General features: G+C 38.6%; 1 protein-coding gene across 1 annotated transcript in view; it reads right to left on the reverse strand.

Annotated features, from left to right (window-relative positions):
• The window catches only part of RASSF3 (Ras association domain family member 3), a 114,698-nt gene extending 109,031 nt beyond the window's left edge, over positions 1-5,667 (reverse strand). Inside the window, exon 1 of the mRNA XM_064491741.1 lies at positions 5,651-5,667. The gene's annotated coding sequence lies outside the window, so the exon portion shown is untranslated. The remainder of the gene's footprint in view (positions 1-5,650) is intronic.
• Between the last annotated feature and the right edge of the window lie 2,424 nt (positions 5,668-8,091).

Consider the following 8,091-nt stretch of genomic DNA (forward strand, 5'->3'; position numbering starts at 1 on the left):
TTTGGGTCTCTGTCCTGCTGTTGACCCTAGTCTGCAAGCACCCAAAAGAGAGGAGAGAAGTGCGCCAGAGGCCAGGCTGCAGGTGCTTTCATCAGAAAACGTTACCATCAGTCTGCAAAAATGCTGAATCACTACGTTGTACTCCTGAAACTGACACAGTAATGTAAATCAACTATACTTAAATTAAAAAAGAAAAAAAAAAAAAAAGAAAAAACATTACCATTAGCTCACAATGGTTAGGAATAATTCCTTTAGCATGTCTGAGTTTGAGCCTATGAAATTAGCTGCTAGTCAGCCATTCCTAACCTACAAAAATGACAGTTTCATGTGTTTGCGCTTAATCAGTGCTGCTGTATGAGGAATGATTGAGAATTGGAGTGTGCAGCGCTCAATGGAAACAAAACATAACGACTTAAAGAATGACTCTGTGGCCCGTGGGATCTAGAGCTGAGAGAGGGACAGACCACCTCTCTTGTAATAGTTTACTAGTGGGCTGTTTTCCTAACCCCCTATATCTCTCCTAGCACCTTTCATCCTTAAGTCTCACCCTTACCTCACTCAGAGCCCAGGTGGTGGTGGTAGGCTTTGCAACCCTCTTTCCTGCTAGTTCACGCAGACCTTCCATTTCCTTCCCTAAAAGCCCTGTTCTCAGAGCCTTCAGAGGACAAACGGTTGTGAAACCCACCACGTCTGCATGGCCCTTCTAAAAAAGACCAGATTTGGATGGGGGGGGGCGGGTGTCACAAAGTCACCAACTGCTCTGAGTCCTGACTTTACTAATTACATTTTTGGAAGATTCCAATTTGGAAAATTGGAATAGACCTAATAACTCGACCCCACCTCACTCACCAAATCTTAAGGGACAGCTTAGGACTGCTGATGAGGGTGTAAGCTTGCACAGACTGTCTGGTAAAGAATCTGGCAATACTGTCGTCAAAGGCCATGAAAGCTCTAGGCCAAATAATTGTCCTTCAAGAATCTGTGTTAAGGAAATAAGCAGAAATGTGGGGAACGATTTTCATAAGAAGATGCTGTTGCAGCTTTATTTGTAACAGTAAGAAATGACACCAAAGAGCCCAGAATTGTTAAATCAAGTATGAAACATCCATAAGATTAAATAATATACCTTAGAGATCATGTTTTCAAAGAATATAGACTGACAGGGAAAATGGTCACATTGTAATGAAGTGTGAAGATATATCTGTATCTATATTGATATCTATCTAGTGATTCTGGTTTTACAAAGAAATAAATAGACAATAGACACTAAAAAAAAAAAGAGGAAAGAAAGACCAAAATATTGAGTGTGATCATCTATAGGTGGTGGGATTATACACAATTAAAAATTCTTTTATAGTCTCCAAAATTTCTGTAATAATCATGTGTTACTTTCATAATCACAAAAATATGGGCAATATAAAGGCAATTTGATTTGCAAAGTCAGTCAAGTTTGAGTTTCATAATATTCATGGTATTGGATTTAGAAATTGTTGACACAACATTGTAAAATGACTATAACTCAATAAAAAATGTTAAAAAAAAAGAAATTGAATACCAGGTTTCATTAAAATCTAAAGTTGATAAATGACTAAATTTTGGTGGGGGTAGGTAATTAGGCTTATTTATATATATATACGTATGTATGTATGTATGTATGTATTTGCTTATAAAAGAGGTACCAGGGATTGAACCCAGGACCTCTTGCTTGCTAAGCATGTGCTCTACCACTGAGCTATACCCTCCCCACCTAAAAAAGTTTTAAAATACGTTTTATAGTTGAAAAGTGCTCCTTCATGGCTCTTGAAAATAGTATTGCCAAATTCTTTAACAGAAAGTTTGCACAAGCGTACACCTTCACCAGCAGTTCCTAAGCTGGTTTATCTCACCATAATTCACTTGTAGTCTCCTGCGTAGTGTATTGCATTTAAAATTTGTTGTTGTTGTTGTTTTTTAAAGGCTTAGTTAGTCCCTTAAGATTTGGTGAGTGAGGTGGGGAAACGATTGAGTAGTTAGGTCTGTTCCATCAACCACTTTTCAAAGTCCTCACCATAGCAAAAAGCAGCAGCAATATGTGTTCTCTTCAATAAGTGGTGCTGGGGAAACTGGACAGCCATACAGAAAAGGATGAAATTAGAACATTATCTAACACCATGTATAAAAATAAACTCAAAACGGATTAAAGACCTAAATGTAAGGCTGAAGGAGTCTAAAACTCCTAGAGGAAAACACAGGCAGAACACTCTGACATAAATCACAGCAATATTTTTTTGGATCCATCTCCTAGAGTAATGAAAATAAAGACAAAAATAAACAAATGGGACCTAATTGAACTTACAAGCTTTTGCACAGCAAAGGAAATCATAAACAAAATGAAAAGACAACCTACAGAATAGGAGAAAATATTTGCAAACAATGCGACTGACAAGGGCTTACTTTCCAAAATACACAAATAGCTCATGCAGCTCAATATCAAAACTAACTAACTAATCAAAAGATGGGCAGAAGATCCAAAGAGACATTTCTCCAATGAAGATGTGCAGATGGCCAAGGCACATGAAAGGATGCTCAACACCATTAATTATTAGAGAAACACAAATCAAAACCACAATGAGGCATCACCTCACACCAGTCAGAATGGCTGTCATTAAAAAGTCTACAAATAATAAATGCTGGAGTAGTTTACTGTACATGAATTATACCACAATAAAGGTGTTTTTAAAAATAATAAATAAATAAATAAATAAATAAATGCTGGAGAGGGTGTGGGGAAAAGGGAACCCTCCTACACTGTTGGTGGGAATGCAAATTGGTGTGGCCACTATGGAGAACAGTATGGCAGTTCCTTAAAAAATTAAAAATAGTGTTAGCATATGATCCAGTGATCCCACTCCTGGGTATATATCTGGAGAAAACTATAATTTGAAAAGGTCAGTGCACCCCTCTCCGCCCCCCAATGTTCACAGCAGCACTATTTACAATAGCCAAGACATGGAAGCAACCTAAATGTCCAACGACAGATGAATGGATAAAGAAGATGTGGTATATATACACAATGGAATACTAACAGCCATAAAAAAAGAATGAAATAATGCTATTTGCAGCAAAATGGATGGACCTAGAGAGATTATCATATTAAGTGAAGTCAGACAGAGAAAGACATACGATATTGCTTATATGTGAATCTAAAAAAATGATACAAATAAACTTTTTTGCAAAATAGAAATAGACTTCCAGACATAAAAAACAAACTTATGACTACCAAAGGGGAAAGGGGAGAGGGATAAATAAATTAGGAGTTTGGGATTTACATGTACATACCGTTAAATACAAAATAGTTAACCAGCAAGGACCTACTGTATAGCACAGGGAGCTATACGCAATATCTCATAATAATGGATAATGGAAGAGACTCTGAAAAAGAATATATATGTATGTGTGTATAACTGAATCACTTTGCTGAACACCTGAAACTAACACACTATAAATCAATGATACTTCAAAACAATTTTTAATAATTTTTTTAAAGCAGCAGCAAAATAAGAGTGAGAGAATAATTTCCTTGGTTCTTGGCCAAATTCTACAGCTTCTAGATGATTCTGCTTGAAATAATCTTCTCGAGGGTTTTCACGGATTTGAAACCATTCTGAAGTTTATCCTTGTAACAGTGGCCGAAGCCAGTAGCATTGGGATTACAATTAGTCTGAGAGATCTTACAACACAATCAGCTAATACACATTTCCCAAAGGTTAATATCCTGAGTCTTGAGATATTGCCAGGACTCCGAATCCTGCAAATGACTTGGGAACCATCTCACTGATCATTTTGCACCTTTAAAGCCCATGAGAAAGTAAGTGTCAAATCCCAGTACAACTCACAAGAGTGGATTGGTTGGGTAGAACATTAAAACAACGTATTATACTGGGTATGCCTCAAGAAGAGAAAAACTATCCAAAATCTAATTTAATTCTCATCACCCCCTGTGAAGTACGTATCATTACCCGCCAGAGGTCGGTGCAGGAAATTACATGCTACAGTGCCATTCTCAGTTGGGGGCATTCTTACCCTAATACAGACAAATTTTATACTCAGCTCGTTGGGAAGGGTTTTTCGTATGTTCTGCTTGGCCCTATCTGGCAAACCAAATCTGGGGCTTCCCAAAACATCAGCTCCTAAATTATAAATTCTACAGTTTAAAAATAATGGAACTAAAATAAATTAAATATCAAATTAGGTTTTCATTTTCTAAAACTTTTAGAGCCACGTAGGAGAGCTCCATACGACTTTCAAAAACATCTTTGTAAGAAAATAACATAAATTATTCAAGCTTTGGTAGTTCAGGCACCTTTTGAGAAGCTTCCTAAAGCATTTGTTTAAACTTTACACTCGAACTCTGCATTTTTTTTCCAAGCCATACAAACATGTATTTGTTCTCCCTCGAGCTTCTCATAATACCTCTATTATTCTCTCTGCTCACTCCAAAGTCATCCTATTAAATTACAAACTGCATTTCTAATCCAAGCTTTTCTTGCTGAGATGAAGGCATTTTCTGAAGTTAGTTTCAAAGCTGGTACAACTTTGCAGGAACCCCAATAGGCTCCAGCTGTAAAATTCACATCCGTCACTAGTTTAAATGAAGCCACCAGTTTGCCAGAAAAACTACTATTCATGCCCTTTACAGATTCCCCATTCGTTCCCTGTGCCCCAGCCAAGTGTAATTAAGTCGGATGGGAATTTAGCAGATGTGAGCCACACAATGCTGAACAAACTCATCACAACAGCTATTACTGCTCTGATCAAGAGTTAACTTTGTTAGGGGAAAAACAAATGGCAAAACCATGGATCTGGTCTTTTGTGCTCAGCATTGGTCACAGGCTGTGCCCTTGGCCCCAAACTGAAAAAGAGCTTCATTTACCTACGGAGGGAAGATGACTATTGCTGTCTGATTTGGGTCATCCTATTCAGACCTGACAGTGAGCTTCCAGAAGCTGATGAGATACTCAAAGATCATTTAATGCCTGTGTCCCTAGCCTTCTGGGAAACAAATAGCTGACTTTTTAAGAGTAACCTTGACACGTCAGGAGAGAAGATGCTAGAAATAGTCAAGTTTGCAGAGGAGTGGGCTTTACTGCCAATTGTACCCCTTCCTTCTGGAAATCTCAGCAAACCAGGGAGAACAGTGAGAAGGGAGGTCTGGCAGAAACCAGGCTGAGGATCTATTGGAAGCAGACCACCACCAACTCATTGGAGATCCTTGCTTTAATGGAGCCCGTAAAGACTGGTGGGTTCCCGACCAGGTGTGCATGCCGAGGTTCTTTATCAGATGAAGAAACAACCAACACACACGTTCAAAGTTCACGTCCTGCTTTGAGCAGCAGTGAGTACACATGTCAGCCAGACGGCTTCCTGAATGTGGACCAGCCATCGTACCGATCAACGCCTCGTCTCTCACCCAGATCTGCCGGGCGAACTATTGGCACAGCCTGTCCTGTTACCTCTAGAATCCCAACCCACAGTCATGCAACAAGCCCTGAGGAGAGGAGTCGTGGCAGAGAGTAAACACGAGCCAGAGCTTGTGAGGGAAGGAGACCAGTCTACGGGGGACGGCACTGCCCCCAGGCCCAGAACACCGCAAGCACCGCAGAGCACCTACCTGAGGGTTCTTTAGGCTTGAGTTTCTTACTTCACAGGTGGGCACGCAGCTTGGTAATTTCCCATTTTGTGGATAATCCAGATGTACCAGGTCTCGGCAGTAAGAATGACATACGTATTTACCCTCTGAAGGAGGAAGCACACACAGTTCCTGGTCAGCTGTATGTGGGTCTCCATCCATCTGACATTTTTTTTTTTGCATTTTTTTCTCTTTAATTAGTTAATTAATTATATATTATGTATATTTTAATGTTTATTATTTTTATTGAAGTTGCAATTTTCAAATTGAGATAAAATTCACATAACATGCAATTCAACCATTTTAAAGGGCAAGTCAATGACTTTTAGTGCAATCATAATATTGTGCGACCATCACTGTCATCTAATTCCAGAGCGTTCCCTCCAGCCCAAGAGCAAGCCCTCTATATGTTAGCAGCCACTCCTTCCTCTGTCCCCTGGCAACCACTAATCTACTTTCTGTCCCTGTGGATTTGCCTATTTTGGATATTTTGTATCAATGGAATCATACACTATGTGGCCTTTGGGGTCCGGCTCCTTTCACGGAGCACAATGATTTTAAGGTCCATCCATGGTGCAGCATGTATCAGAATTTCATTCCTTCTTATTGGTGAATAACATTCCATTGCCTGCAAGTGCCATATTTGGTTTATCTATTCACTTGATGGACATTGGGTTGTTTCCATTCCTAGGAGTAGAACTGCTAGGACATACGGTAACTCTGTTGAATTTTTTTTTTTGTCAGCTTCACTAATATAATCTCTACAGTGAAGCCTCTAAACAGTTTTGAACCCATGCTACTGTCAGTAAAAAAAAAAAAGGAGGGGTGAGGAATTGAACATATACCTATAATGTATGCCGAGCAAGCAATGTTATTTATTTGTCATTTTTTATGTGTACTACTATATTAATATATCACATATATAATAAGATGCATGAGAATGGAAAATTCTAAGGATGATATTGAAAACTAAGTACAAAGAATGTCTAGTATCTTCTCAGTCCCTAGTGGGTTATCTTGCACACCTACAGGTACACCCAGTATTGCCCAGACTCCTGTCTAGGGCCTTCCTCTGGCTACAGCCTCTCCACAGAGACCATGAGATATGCCCCTTGGAGCCAATACAGCCGCTTTCTGGGTCTCACCCTCTGGCTACCCAGGACTCAGAATTTCCCTGCCCAGTTGGTCTCCAGCCTGCTCCCAGGGCCCCTGCAGGCTTCTTGCCTGGGTCCTCCTGTGTGTTCACCCCAAGGCCCAGGGACTTTCCAGGAGTAGTGGTGGGGGTTGGGGTTGGACACGTGCACTGAGGTGTCACAGGACAAAGGCACTTGTGCAAGGCCTTTTGTCAGCCATAAAAAAGAATGAAATAATGCCCTTTGCAGCAACATGGATGGACCTAAAGATTATCATATTGAGTAAAGTAAGTCAGGCAGAGAAAGACAAATATCATATGATATCACTTATATACGAAATCTAAAAAAAGTGATACAAATTCTATTTACAAACCAAAAACATGGACATAGAAAATAAACTATGGTTACCAAAGGGCAAAGGGTGGAGAGGGATAAATCAGGGTTGGGGGATAACAGATACACATTACTATATATAAAACAGATAAACAACAAAAACCTACTGTATAGCACAGGGAACTATACTCAGTTTCTTGTAATAACATATAATGGAAAAGAATCTGAAAAAGAAAAATACGTATGTATGTATATGTATAACTGAATCACTGTGCTGTACACTTGAAACCAACATTGGAAATCAACTCAATAAAAAATTTTAAAATCTTCAAACTGTACTAACACTAACCCAATAACACCACTTCTAAGAACTTACTCTAAAGAAATAATCATGATGTGAGGAAGGACTTATGAACAGGGATCTTTACTGTAACGTTGAAAACTTGGGCGCAAATCAAATGTACAACAATGGGAAGTCAGTTAATACGGTACATCTATGTGATAGAAGACTGAGATGTGATCAATAAATGATGTTGGAGAACAGTATTCAATGACCTGAGAAATTGTTAAAGGAGACGTTCAAATTACAAAGGAGAATATATGTTATGATTCAATGTTTAAAAATATATACATAGAAGACACTAATGAGTTCATCTCAGAAACAGACTTGCAGACATAGTAAACAATCTCACGGTTACTTGGGGGAAAGGGAGTGGGAAGGGATAAATTTGGGAGTTCGAGATTTGCAAATATTAACAACTATATATAAAAATACATAAAAAACTTCTGTATAGCACAGGGAACTATATTCAATATTTTGCAATAACCTTTAATGAAAAAGAATATGAAAATGAATATATGTATGTATATACATGATTTTGGGCATTATGCTGTACACCAGAATTTGACACATTGTAACTGACTGTACTTCAATTTAAAAAATATATGTATATACAA

Source organism: Camelus dromedarius, chromosome 11 (genome assembly GCF_036321535.1).
Source record: "Camelus dromedarius isolate mCamDro1 chromosome 11, mCamDro1.pat, whole genome shotgun sequence".
Taxonomy (NCBI): Eukaryota; Metazoa; Chordata; class Mammalia; order Artiodactyla; family Camelidae; genus Camelus; species Camelus dromedarius.